At 37.2% G+C, this 12,811-nt stretch overlaps 1 pseudogene; it reads right to left on the bottom strand.

Annotated features, from left to right (window-relative positions):
• Positions 1 to 4,949: 4,949 nt before the first annotated feature.
• On the bottom strand, positions 4,950 to 5,710 carry LOC101050444 (small ribosomal subunit protein eS6-like; annotated as a pseudogene).
• Between the last annotated feature and the right edge of the window lie 7,101 nt (positions 5,711 to 12,811).

Raw genomic sequence — 12,811 nt, 5'->3', positions numbered from 1 at the left:
TTAGGTTCCTTTAAGGCAAAAGCTTTTTTCACTCACTGTTTTTTCCCCCAAATCTGATATAGAATAGATAATACTTTTTAAAATAGTCATTCATCACTTTTTTCCTGTATTATAATGATCATGCTTGAAATGTTGATTGACACTTGTCTGACTCTCAAGGTGTCATGATGTTAATTGTTATTCCACAAGAAAAGTGATTTTTTTAAAAAAATGGGCTTTCTTTGATATTTGTAACTCTCCCAAAGAAAGAGGAAAAAATAAAATGAACTAGTCAAAAAAAAAAAAAAAGAATTACAGGCTTTTTGTTTGTTTTGTATTTTAAGGAGCTAGAAAGGGAGAGGAGGCCAAAAGCCATCTTTACTCATATTTCCAGGCACTTGGTAAATTTCTATGGTAATGTCCTCTCTCGCAATTTGTTCACACTTCCCGTATTCAGGGCTTTGAGTAGTTTCCACTCACACTGATTCTGGATTTGTCCAAGTGACTTGCTTTGCTAGTGAGATTAAGGTAAATATGATGAGATAAAAATAAATGTGATGCAAACAACTTGAAAAGTGCTTGAATGCTGAGGCTGCCATGTGATGAAGTCCCAGTAAGATCCAGCCTGACAACCACCAGGCATGTGAGTGAGACCATCCGAAACCAACCATCTTGCACAGCCAGTGCAAACCAAAAAAACTCCCCATCAACACACAGAATGGTGAGAAAGAATAAATGTTTTTAAGCCACTAAGCTTGGGGTAGTGAACACTGATATAATGCCTAACAAACACACACTGAGAGAGACTCATGACCTCTACTGACATATATTTTTCTTATAACACAGCTTGAACTTTCACTCCATCATTCATTCAACAAATATCCATAGTTAATTTACTTATAAAAAATAAATTATTTTTAGAAAAATGAAATTAAAGTAACTCACTGCATCAAAGGAAATGCTGAACAGGATTCCAAGGCAACAGGAACCATCAAATCTCTAGAAATCACAGCTGCCAAAACTTGTTCATTCATGGACTTTTTCTATAGAATGCTCCTGCATTCAGTTGACTCAATAACAATAACCCACCCTGGGTATCGAGATACAAATTATCAAGATAGAGATCTAATTGATTTTGCTTGAGTATATGCCTATCACTGAGTAAAGAAGAGGGATTTATTACAAATAGAAGTTGGGAGATCACTTGGCATGCTAAAAGTTGTGACTTTAATAAAGATAGTACTTAAACAAGAACCTGATTCTAATTCCTTTTCTTCAATAAACTAATAACTTTTGCATGTAATTTTCCAGAAGGTAGATATTAATTTATGTTAATTGGAGAGCTGTATGTTCAAAAGACAAATCAAATCATGAATAAACATACAAATACACAAAACACCCTAACAAAACCTAGTGCAAATTATCATTATTATAAGACCTTCTGGGAGCTGAAAAAGCAATAATGATTTTATGAGGTCTTGCATGGGTTTTTCCAACAATTTCAGGTTCTTTAGATTCACACTATGTTCTATTTCCTCTGAGTTTCCCTATCCCCTACAGCCTACAGCCTCTACTCCCCTCTTCCTCTTGAGGGCTCTTCTAATGCTTAACTGACCAGCTACTTGTGTGTGTGTGTTTTGTTTTGTTTTTTTTTTTTTTTTTTTTTTTTTTTTTTTGAGACAGAGTTTTGCTCTTGCTACCCAGGCTGGAGTGCAATGGCACGATCTCGGGTCACCACAACCTCCACCTCCTGGGTTCAGGCAATTCTCCTGCCTCAGCCTTCTGAGTAGCTGGGATTACAGGCACGCGCCACCATGCCCAGCTACTTTTTTTGTATTTTTAGTAGAGACGGCGTTTCACCATGTTGACCAGGATGGTCTCGATCTCTTGACCTTGTGATCCACCCGCCTCAGCCTCCCAAAGTGCTGGGATTACAGGCTTGAGCCACCACGCCCAGCCCCAGCTACTTCTTTATAGGAATTTATTGCCAACTACATTTTAATCTGCTTCAGATAAGAATTCAGATTTTTTGTATCCTTTTATATAATTAGTATTTTATTCAATAACTTTAAAATTATAAAAACTGAATAGGAGTTTAAGGATAACCTAGTTCAGTATCTTCATATTTACAGATGATAGAATTGGGGTCTGTATATGTGCAAATACTTTTCCAACAAAGTCAACTGTAAAGGTAATAGAAGAAACAAGTTACCTGCTGTAAGATCCAGGGCCAGATTCAATTCCAGCTTTGTTAATTGACAGAATGCAATAGCTATTTAATAAAAAATAGGCTGAAAGAAAACACTAAAATAAAAAAAAACTAACAACAAAATAGAGATATTAAGTCACATTATTATTTATGCATTAGTTCATTTCTTCAGTATTTGTACTATAAATACATGAATGTATCAACAAAAAAATTAAAATGGAATATCTCTAATAAAGGATACAAATGGCCTTGGACATTTTGGTAATTATGATTTGGTAAGTATGAGGGGCAGAATGCACAAGGCTGTTGGTCCACCTCCTTTTTTTAGTATATTTTTCTATTAAAGTTAGAAGAAGGTTTTAAAGGGTTTATTGATGGCCCAAAGGCATGAATACAAGAAATGTTGGCCACTATTTGTTCTCTTTCATGAAAAATATTTAAACTGAAAAGGAAATAAATTATTACATGAGATTTGTTGTTCTTTCATTTTTTTCAAATAATGGCTGTCCTTAAAACCTTTTCACCTTTTATTTACTTCGTTTTATTTTTTGGCAATAATATAAGTTTACTATCTCATATATATATATATATATATATATATATATATATATATATATAAAATGCAGGAGATTCTTGAAAAATGGCAACTTAGACGTAACTCCCTTTCCTCTCCTCCAACTCTAAGACATTTGCCTCCCTTGAGCCAAATCCTTGCCAAGTCCTATAGGAAGCCAGGAGAAGGTGGGACCTTGGCCTCTGTTGGGGACCCTGCTATGGGAAGTTGGTCCATGACTTACTCCCCCATGGACTAAGCAAATGAGTGAACAGTGGTGTTGGTAGTTTCTGAACCTCCTTAATCCTGAATAGAGTTTGGTTTTCACAGATCTCTGGGGAGACACTCTCCCTTCAACAAAGTTGGTATAGAACCATATGAGAGAGTCTGAGATTTCACTGACTCCCAAAAGTCCAAGAAGTTTAATGGGGATAATGAGTCATCCCTGCTTATATTAGTTATCTAATGCCATCTAATGAATTACTCCAAACCTTAGGACCTTAAAGGAACCAACATTTATTACATCATGGTTTCTGTGTATTAAGGATTTTAGGAGCTGCTTAGCTGAGAGGTTCTGGTTCAAAGTCTCCTGTGAAGTTGCAGTCAAGATATGTGCTGTGACCCCAATCATTTGAAGCCCTGTCTGGGACAGGAAAATCTAGATGCAAAATGGCAGTTGCAGGAGTCCTCATCCACACCATGTGGGGCCTCTTTATAGGTATTTGAGTGTCCTCATGGCATAGCCACTGGCTTTCCCCAAAGCAAGCAGTCCAAGAGACAGCAAGACAGAGACCACACTGTCTTTTATGAATCAGCCTTGGAAGTCTAACATGGTTACTTCCACCCATTCATTAGTTGTTTGGTACAGTTCACATTCATGGGGAGGAAAATCCGGGCCAGTCTTTAGATAGGAGATGTAAAACAGAATTTGTGGACATACTTTAAAATCATAGCACTACTCTTGATGCTGGGCAAGTAGTATGTCAGTGACTTCCCAAGAGTCTCACAGAGAATTGACTGCCCACCTATACTACCTTTGGGGGTAGAGACTCCAGTAGTGTGCTAGTTAATGTTCAACCAGTAGCTTTCTAGAAAACAAATATAGATGCATATATATAAGTTTTACTGATATGAAGAATGGATAGCACAGAATTTAAAATATACAATATAATTTATTGTAAATTCCACATAAACAACTGTTTTTCACAAAAGGTTTTAGTTTATTTTCCCCAAATGCTTGTGGTTGGTAACATTTTCTCTTCTTCTTTTTCTTTTTTTTTTTTTGAGACGGAGTTTCGCTCTTGTTACCCAGGCTGGAGTGCAATGGCGCGATCTCGGCTCACCGCAACCTCCGCCTCCTGGGTTCAGGCAATTCTTCTGCCTCAGCCTCCTGAGTAGCTGGGATTACAGGCACGTGCCACCATGCCCAGCTACTTTTTTTGTATTTTTAGTAGAGACGGGGTTTCACCATGTTGGCCAGGATGGTCTCGATCTCTTGACCTTGTGATCCACCCGCCTCGGCCTCCCAAAGTGCTGGGATTATAGGTTTGAGCCACCGCGCCGGCCAACATTTTCTCTTTTCTGTTTTTTTTGTTTTTGTTTTTGTTTTTGTTTTGTTTTGTTTTGTTTTGAGACAGTCTCACTCTGTTGCCAGGCTGGAGTGCAGTGTCGTGATCTCAGCTCACTGCAAACTCCGACTCCCTGGTTCAAGGGGTTCTCCTGCCTCAGCCTTCCGAGAGGCTGGGATTACAGGCATACGCCACCACGCCCAGCTAATTTTTGTATTTTTAGTAGAGACGGAGTTTCACCATATTGGCCAGGAAGATCTCAATCTCCTGACCTCATGATCTGCCCAAAGTGCTGGGATTACAGGCATGTGACACTGTGCCTGGCCCAATCGGTAACATTTTCTATATCACTTTTTTAAAAAAATAATCCCATTATTGATTTCCTCCAAGTTTCATGCCTTTCTGAAGAGGCAGATGTCTTATGCTGAGAATCCCTTCCTGTGCCACCCATCCCTGAAAAGAATCCATTTACCGTGACCTTGTCTTCCACTACCACACAACAGGTGTGATTTTATCCACCATTGGATTACTATATACATATCCCCATTTTCTGTGACCAAATTTTCCCTCTCTTCATTTAAGTAATTTTCTATCCACAATGAAAAGTCAACAGAGATGTGAGTCTGATCTTATTTATTTGTTACTCAAAAAATCTTATTTCACTGGATTCAGACTTAGAAGTAGAAGCTCACAGAGAGGAAAGTCTGTGTCTCTTCGCGGCTTGTTCCTGGCACCTCTTCTCTTTAGCCTCCTTTATTCTCTTGGCCAAAAGTTTAGCATATTCTGCAGCCTCTTCCTTATTGTTCTTAGCACACTGCTTCTTCAGAGCAATACGCCGCCGTTTGTGCTGCAGGACACTGGGAGTAATAAGACGCTGAATCTTGGGTGCTTTGGTACTAGGTTTCTTACCTTCTTTGTTTAAGGGCTTTCTTACAACATACTGGTGGACATCATCTTCTTTAGACAGATTGAAAAGTTTGCAGATTCTGCTGGCTTTTGCGGGCCCCAGGCAATGAGGCACTGTGGTATCAATCAGTCCAGGAATATCCTTCTCTCCTTTTTTTACAATAACCAAGTTGAGAATGCTCAGAGTGGCATCCACAATGCAACCATGAATTGATTTTCTCTTTCTTTCTCCACTTCTCTTCTGTCTGTAACAGGAATGCCCCTTACTCAGTAGGAGGTGGATACGGCCATGGGTCCAGACACTTGCTTCATGGGGAAACCCTGTTTGTCGTTCCCACCACTGATTCGGACCGCATAACCCTTCCATTCTTCACCCAGAGCATCAGCAGCAACTTCTGTGGCCATACACTTCTCATAAAAAGTATGAAGTTTGCGTTTATCTTTCACTTCAATGAGTTTCTGGCAGCCAGTGGCTGGGAAGTTGTTCAGCTTCATCTTGAAGCAGCTGAATGCTTCCGAGGTGCCACAGAAAAGAGGTCTATGTCACTTTTTTATGTCCAGACAATCAACGAAACAGTAAAAAAGCCCAGCCTTGTAGCATTTTCCAGTTCCATTGTGTAAATGTCCCCACCACAGTGGATTACAAGTTACCACTATGATATCACAGAATGCAGAACTGGAAGGAGATTCACAGGAGCACCCCATTATACTATATTTTCACCATACAAATGCAATTGTTGTAAATTACCTGAGGAGCAAAAATAATAATAATATGAAGTTAAATAATTAGGAAATGATGATTTTGAAAACTGTATTGTTTTTAATGTAAGTAATGTAATTTTAAGTTTATATGTCCACTTTAATAAAATCTATTTTCACAACTAGCTTGAAGAATTCTTGAAAAATTAACAAACAGCTCTCAACTGGGTTCACCCCTGACTAGAAACATCTTTGCTTTCTACCACATGTGGAATTCCCAATATCTCAACAATCAAAATTGAGCTTGTGAACTAATCAAGAAAAATGACATCTTATGTTAGAGACAGCAATTTGAGAGAGGAATATCGGTCAGAAGAAACAAGGGGAAAGTAGAACTTGTAAAAGAGATATGAAAATTTGAATTGGTTTTTTAAAGGCATTTTTAAGCAGATTTAAGTACAACACAAAAAGTTAAAGAATTTAGTAGATAAACAGAAGGATGAGATGATCACCACTGAGACACAAATCAATGATCCTGAAGATAAAAACAGAAATCAAAAAATAAAAATATCTTGAAACTTTGGAAAGAACATCATAAATCAATGCATCAGAGATTGTGTCATGACAAAAAAATTTATACTCAGAATTATATGTCACTGCTTACTATGCAAATATTTTCTATTTCTCCTAGCTTCAAAATATGCATATGGGCCAGGTGAAGTGGCTCATGCCTGTAATCCCAACACTTTGGAAAGTCAAGCTGGGCAGATCACTTAAGATCAATAGTTTGAGACCAGCCTGGCCTACATGGCAAAACTTCGTCTCTGCTTAAAAATACAAAATAATTAGCTGGGTGTGGTGGTGCATACCTGTAATCCCAGCTATTCTGGAGGCTGAGGCACAAGAATCACCTGAACCCAGGTGATTCTGCATTTCACATTGGGCTCTGTCTCAAAAACAAACAAATAGAAACTATGATATTTTTAATGAGCTAAATATTAACATGCTAACACAACACGTAGGTTTTATGATTACTGCAATTCAAGAGTCATAACAAATTTTAAAACTAAAATCCTCCTATACCTATTGAGGTGCATGCAGAAACTTTAACACATTTATGTGGCACTATTTAGGGATATACCAAATGGCTCAGACACATAATGAAAACAACTTCAATACTTATATTAAAATGCTAATCTTACTTGCGAATATTAGTGGAATATTGGCATAATTTAACTTTTATAAAATTAGGGAAACTGCAGTTTAAAACTATTCTCCCTAATATTAAAGCAAATTGAATTCATGGCTTGTACCATGTGCCACTTTTGTTTCCAAATAAACAAAATGTACCTTGATATGCCACTACAGAGCCAGCAGAGGGAGCTCATACTTTTTTGTTGTTTACAACTTACTAAAGAAAATTTTCTTTTAAAAGCTGGAACAGAAAACCAAACACTCCATGTTCTCATTTATAAGTGGGAGTTGAACAATGAGAACACATGGACACAGGAAGAGGAACATCACACACCAGGGCCTGTCCAAGGGTGGGCCGGGGGGTAGGGGAGGAATAGCATTAGGAAAAATACCTAATGTAGATGATGAATTGATGGGTGCAGCCAACTGCCATAGCCTGTATACCTGTGTAACACACCTGCACGTTCTGTGCATGTATCCCAGAACTTAAAGTATAAAAATAAAAATAAAAAAATAAAAGCTACTGCGTTAATAACCAATGAGTACCAAGAAAAAAGAAAAAAAAAAAAGCTACTGGATTCTGAAAAATAATGTAGTTATTATTTAAATAATAAAAATATATCAGTAAACAAAAAGAACTCCATACTTTAGGTTGAAATAATAAATTTAATTCTAAATAAAAATATATTATTTATTTTATGTAAAAATGCCAATTAAAATGATATTCTTTCAAGTTATTTTTCTTTTACTATAATTTTTTTAGAGACAGGGTGTCACTCTGTCACCCAGGCTGAAGTGCAGTGGTGTGAGCTCACTGCCGCCTCAAACTCCTGGACTAAAGCAATCCTCCTGCTTCAGCTTTCCAAGTAGCTAGAACTACCGGTGCATGCCACTATGCCTGACTAATTTTTAAAATTTTTTGTAGAGACAGGGTCTTGCTTTGTGCCCAGACTTGTCTCAAACTCTTGGCTTCAAGGAATCCTCCCACCTCAGTCTCCCTAGTTATTGGGGTTACACATGTGAGCCACTGTGGGAAACATTCCCGTGTGAGACCCCCAGAAGGCATGGGTCTCACTATACGGTGAGCTTGATCCCAAACACAGTTTCCTGCTGGAGGCAGTTGAGCTATCGGGAAGAAGGAACTGAAGGATGGATGATCAGTTTCTAATATCAACCACGATATCGTTTGGGCCTAAACTATGCAGTGCTGCTAGACCGAGTTTCTGCTCTTAACTTTTATGATTCTTTCTTTAAGAATAGCTTTAACCTTTTCTTTACTTGCATGACTGCCTTGTACCCTAGATAATGGTTTAACTGTGGGGATATTTGCAAAGCAAATGCCACAATACGGGATGGCTTTGATTCCTGACTCAGAGACTCCTGAATAGGGGGAGTTGAGATAAGTTGAGTCAGGAGCAGACAAAGGAGAATCTGGTTAAAAGATATTCTGATGAGCAAAACCAGAAAACCTTTTCACATGTGAGTCCTAAAACAAGATCAAACCAGAAATACCTGCAGCCATGAGGAATAATGTCTGGATGTAAATAAGCTTTGTGATCACAGGAAATTCTATTACTTTTTACAACCACTGATTGTATATCTGACTTCTCTATTGTATAGGCCATGTAAGGTACAGATTTGCCTTTGCTCTTGCAATCACTGATTGTGTATCTGACTTCTCTATTGCATAGGCCATGTAAGGTATAGATTTGCATTTCCTCTTGCAATGACGTAAACCAGAGCAAAGAAAGTGTATTTATTCCAGGCCTTTGAAAAATAAAATTCTCTGTTTAGGCACAGCCTATCCAGCCCTCCAGACCCCCGCTTTCTCTGTCTCTCTTTATTTCTTTAAGTGCACGCTCTCTTCCAGGTATTGGAACCCTCTTGCAGGTCGAGAGACCCCCTGCAGACGTGCCGTCCTGGACCGTCCCTGACAAGCCACTGCACTCATTTGCACTCAGCTATTCAATTTATTTTTCTAATAGCCTTTACTTCAAAAACAAACTTTTGTAACAGATTTCTGGAGTAAACTAAAATGGAAACCTTCCAGCTATAAGCATAAAACACAATATATAAAAAATGACAAATACGACACACTTCAAATTTAATTCTTACACATAAAATTAAACACATAATTTAAACATATTCCCATTCACTCAATTTTCAGCCCCTCCAAAGACACAGATAAACACCATTATTAGTTTCTTATGTATCCTTTCACAATTTCTTTATGAATATACATATATGAAAATAAATCTTATTCTAATTGATATTTTCTTATGCAAAAATAGCATATCATACACACTATTCTGTATCTTTCTCTCTTTACTAATATATCTTGGAAACCTTTGCATACATCTATAGTAGAGGCTTTACACCTTTCTTGTAGATGTGTAGTTTACAGCAAGCAAACTGTAAGAATACATAATAATTTATCCATTCTCATTTAATACATTTTTTGAGTTGTTTCCAATCATTTGAAATTGAATTTCTTCAAAATGACCTTATATATATTTGCCATTTTCTATATGTGAAGACCATGTGTCTGAAGGATAAAGTCCCAAAAGTGGGATTGCTAGGTAAAAGGACATAAGCATTTGTAATAATGATGGATATTGCCAAATTACTTACTATGAAAATTATAGCTACTTATATTCCCTCAGGAGCAATATGTCTATTTCCTCACAATATTTCCAACTGAATCTTATCTAACTTTTGATATTTGCCAGTCTGATAGATGAAATATGTATCCTCTAAGTATAAGGTACTCTTCTTTTTTTTTTTTTTTTTGAGACGGAGTTTCGCTCTTGTTACCCAGGCTGGAGTGCAATGGCGCGATCTCGGCTCACCGCAACCTCCGCCTCCTGGGCTCAGGCAATTCTCCTGCCTCAGCCTCCTTAGTAGCTGGGATTACAGGCACGCGCCACCATGCCCAGCTAATTTTTTTGTATTTTTAGTAGAGACGGGGTTTCACCATGTTGACCAGGATGGTCTCGATCTCTTGACCTTGTGATCCACCCGCCTCGGCCTCCCAAAGTGCTGGGATTACAGGCTTGAGCCACCGCGCCCAGCCAAGGTACTCTTCTTACTATGAATTGAACATCTTTTAAATGTGTCAAAGCCATTTATATTTCCTTTCTGTTAACTTTCTGCTCACATTTTTTGCTCACTTTTGGGATCCTTTCCTAGTAAATTTATAGAAGACCTTTAATGAGTAGGGAGATTACCCTTTGTGATATGTGTTGCCACTTTGTTAAGTCATTTGTCTTATGGTATTTATTTGGCATGAAAAAGTTTTCACATTTACGTAGCCAAATTTATCAATTTTCCTTAATGCGTTTTAGATTTGGGGGTCATAGAAAAGCCATTCCCACTCCTATGGTATAAAGAATTCTCCCATGTTTTCTTCTAGTATTTTCATGTTTTTAAAAATTTTTCATTGAAATATTTAGATATGGACTTTACTCACAAATAAAGTACAGTGCGAGTTAAGGATCCAATTCTGTTTTTCTGAATGGTTACCAAAATGTTCCAATACCACCTATGTCAAATAGTAAATTTTCTTATGATTTTGATTCTATTTATTTACTTTTTGCTCTGATTATTGGTGCTTATATAATGTGTTTTATTACTCTGTAATTCTGGACCCTCCTCATTGCTTTTCCTTTTCAGAGTTTTTCTGGCTATTGGACTGTTTAATTTTCCATATGAGTTTTAGGATCAAACTGTGGGCTGAAAATAAAGTTATTTGTTATTTGCTTTTCATTAATATTTTAAATAAAATTTGTAACAATGTATATATATATATATATATATATATATATATATAATACTAATTCTTGCTTTTCAATTTTTAAATGCCTTTCAGAAGCAGTTTACAGTAGTTTATATTGCATTCTTTTTAATTTTAATGTTTTGTTCCTATTATAAATTGGATTTTAAAAATTATATATTATGTTGTCATATGTATATGAGAAAGCTCTTTATTTTCTACCTCACTACCCTACTGAATTTTTCTACTTTTAAGTTTTCTATGTACTAATAGTAATACTAATAGTGATAATTTTAAGTTCTTTCCAATTTTGTATCTCAACTTTATTTCTCTTGTATTATTTATTTTTTCAGTAGCTAGACTACAATAATAATTATAGCGATGAGAGTTCGCAGACTTGTCTTGTCCCTGGCTTTAATGAGAAATGCTTGTAAAGTTTGATCATAATTATGATGCTAACTTTTGGACATATATAGGTATAATTTTCATTGTAAGGAAATATCAATGTATTTCTATTTCATTAAAATTTTTTCAATAAATAAGTAGTTGTTGAATTTTGTCAAATTTCACCATCTGTGGAGGTCATTATATGATTCAGGATTATATGATTTTTCACTGTATATGTATTAATATTATTATATGTACTAATAAAGATCTGTGAAAGTTGTCAGAATCAAAATAGAGTTATTTATGTTAAAAATCCTGACAAATGGAGCCAGGGAAGGCCATAAAGGGAGAGTTGTCATGCATGAATATCTGATAACAACAACAAGAACTATCACAAAAGACCGCAAAAACCACAACCTTGCACAAAGGGCATTGCAGCCTTACACAGAAAAAAAATACTTCTTCAGGTCATCTGCCCAGCAACTGCCTGTCCAGTCTCAGACTGGTGTCACTCTTGTTATTGATCCTTGTAGCCAAAGATAATTATCTCAAAGCAATTACTTAATCCTCCTCGTTTTTCCTTTAAAAAAAAAAAAAAAAAAAACTTTTTCTTTTTTTTTTTTTTGAGGTGGAGTTTCACTCTTGTTACCCAGGCTGGAGTGCAATGGCGTGATCTCAGCTCACCGCAACCTCCGCCTCTTGGGTTCAGGCAATTCTCCTGCCTCAGCCTCCTGAGTAGCTGGGATTACAGGCACGCGCCACCATGCCCAGCTAATTTTTTGTATTTTTAGTAGAGACGGGGTTTCACCATGTTGACCAGGATGGTCTCGATCTCTTGACCTCGTGATCCACCTGCCTCGGCCTCCCAAAGTGCTGGGATTACAGGCTTGAGCCACCGTGCCCTGCCCAACTTTTTCTTTTTTTAACTCTTGAATATACACATAGTTTACTGTGGCACATGTATTCCCATTGCAATATTCATTCTCAAACAAGTATCATTTTTTTTTTTTTTTGAGATGGAGTTTTCGCTTTTGTTATGCAGCCTGGAGTGCAATGGCGTGATCTCGGCTCACCGCAACCTCCGCCTCCCGGGTTCAGGCAATTCTCCTGCCTCAGCCTCCTGAGTGGCTCGGATTACAGGCATGTGCCACCATGCCCAGCTACTTTTTTGTATTTTTAGTAGAGACAGGGTTTCACCATGTTGACCAGGATGGTCTCGATCTCTTGACCTCGTGATCCACCCGCCTCGGCCTCCCAAAGTGCTAGGATTACAGCCTTGAGCCACTGCGCCCGGCCACAAGTATCATTTTTTAAAGAGGGCCTCTCTCTATGTTATTTAGGTTGACAACTCTAATATTGAAGTTTTCCTGCATTATTGAAATAAATCCCAAATCATGATAGTTTATTTTTTTATTGCCATGCTGGGTTCTCTTTGATATCACGTGTTTAATATTTTTTTGCACCAATATTCAAATAGATCAGTATACAGGTTTCTGTGCATGTTTTTCAGACAGTGAATCACTATTTACTCACCTTATAAAAAT

The sequence above is a fragment of the Saimiri boliviensis genome, chromosome 16 (genome assembly GCF_048565385.1).
Source record: "Saimiri boliviensis isolate mSaiBol1 chromosome 16, mSaiBol1.pri, whole genome shotgun sequence".
In the NCBI taxonomy this organism is placed as follows: Eukaryota; Metazoa; Chordata; class Mammalia; order Primates; family Cebidae; genus Saimiri; species Saimiri boliviensis.
This window is presented reverse-complemented; position numbering and strand designations above follow the sequence as displayed.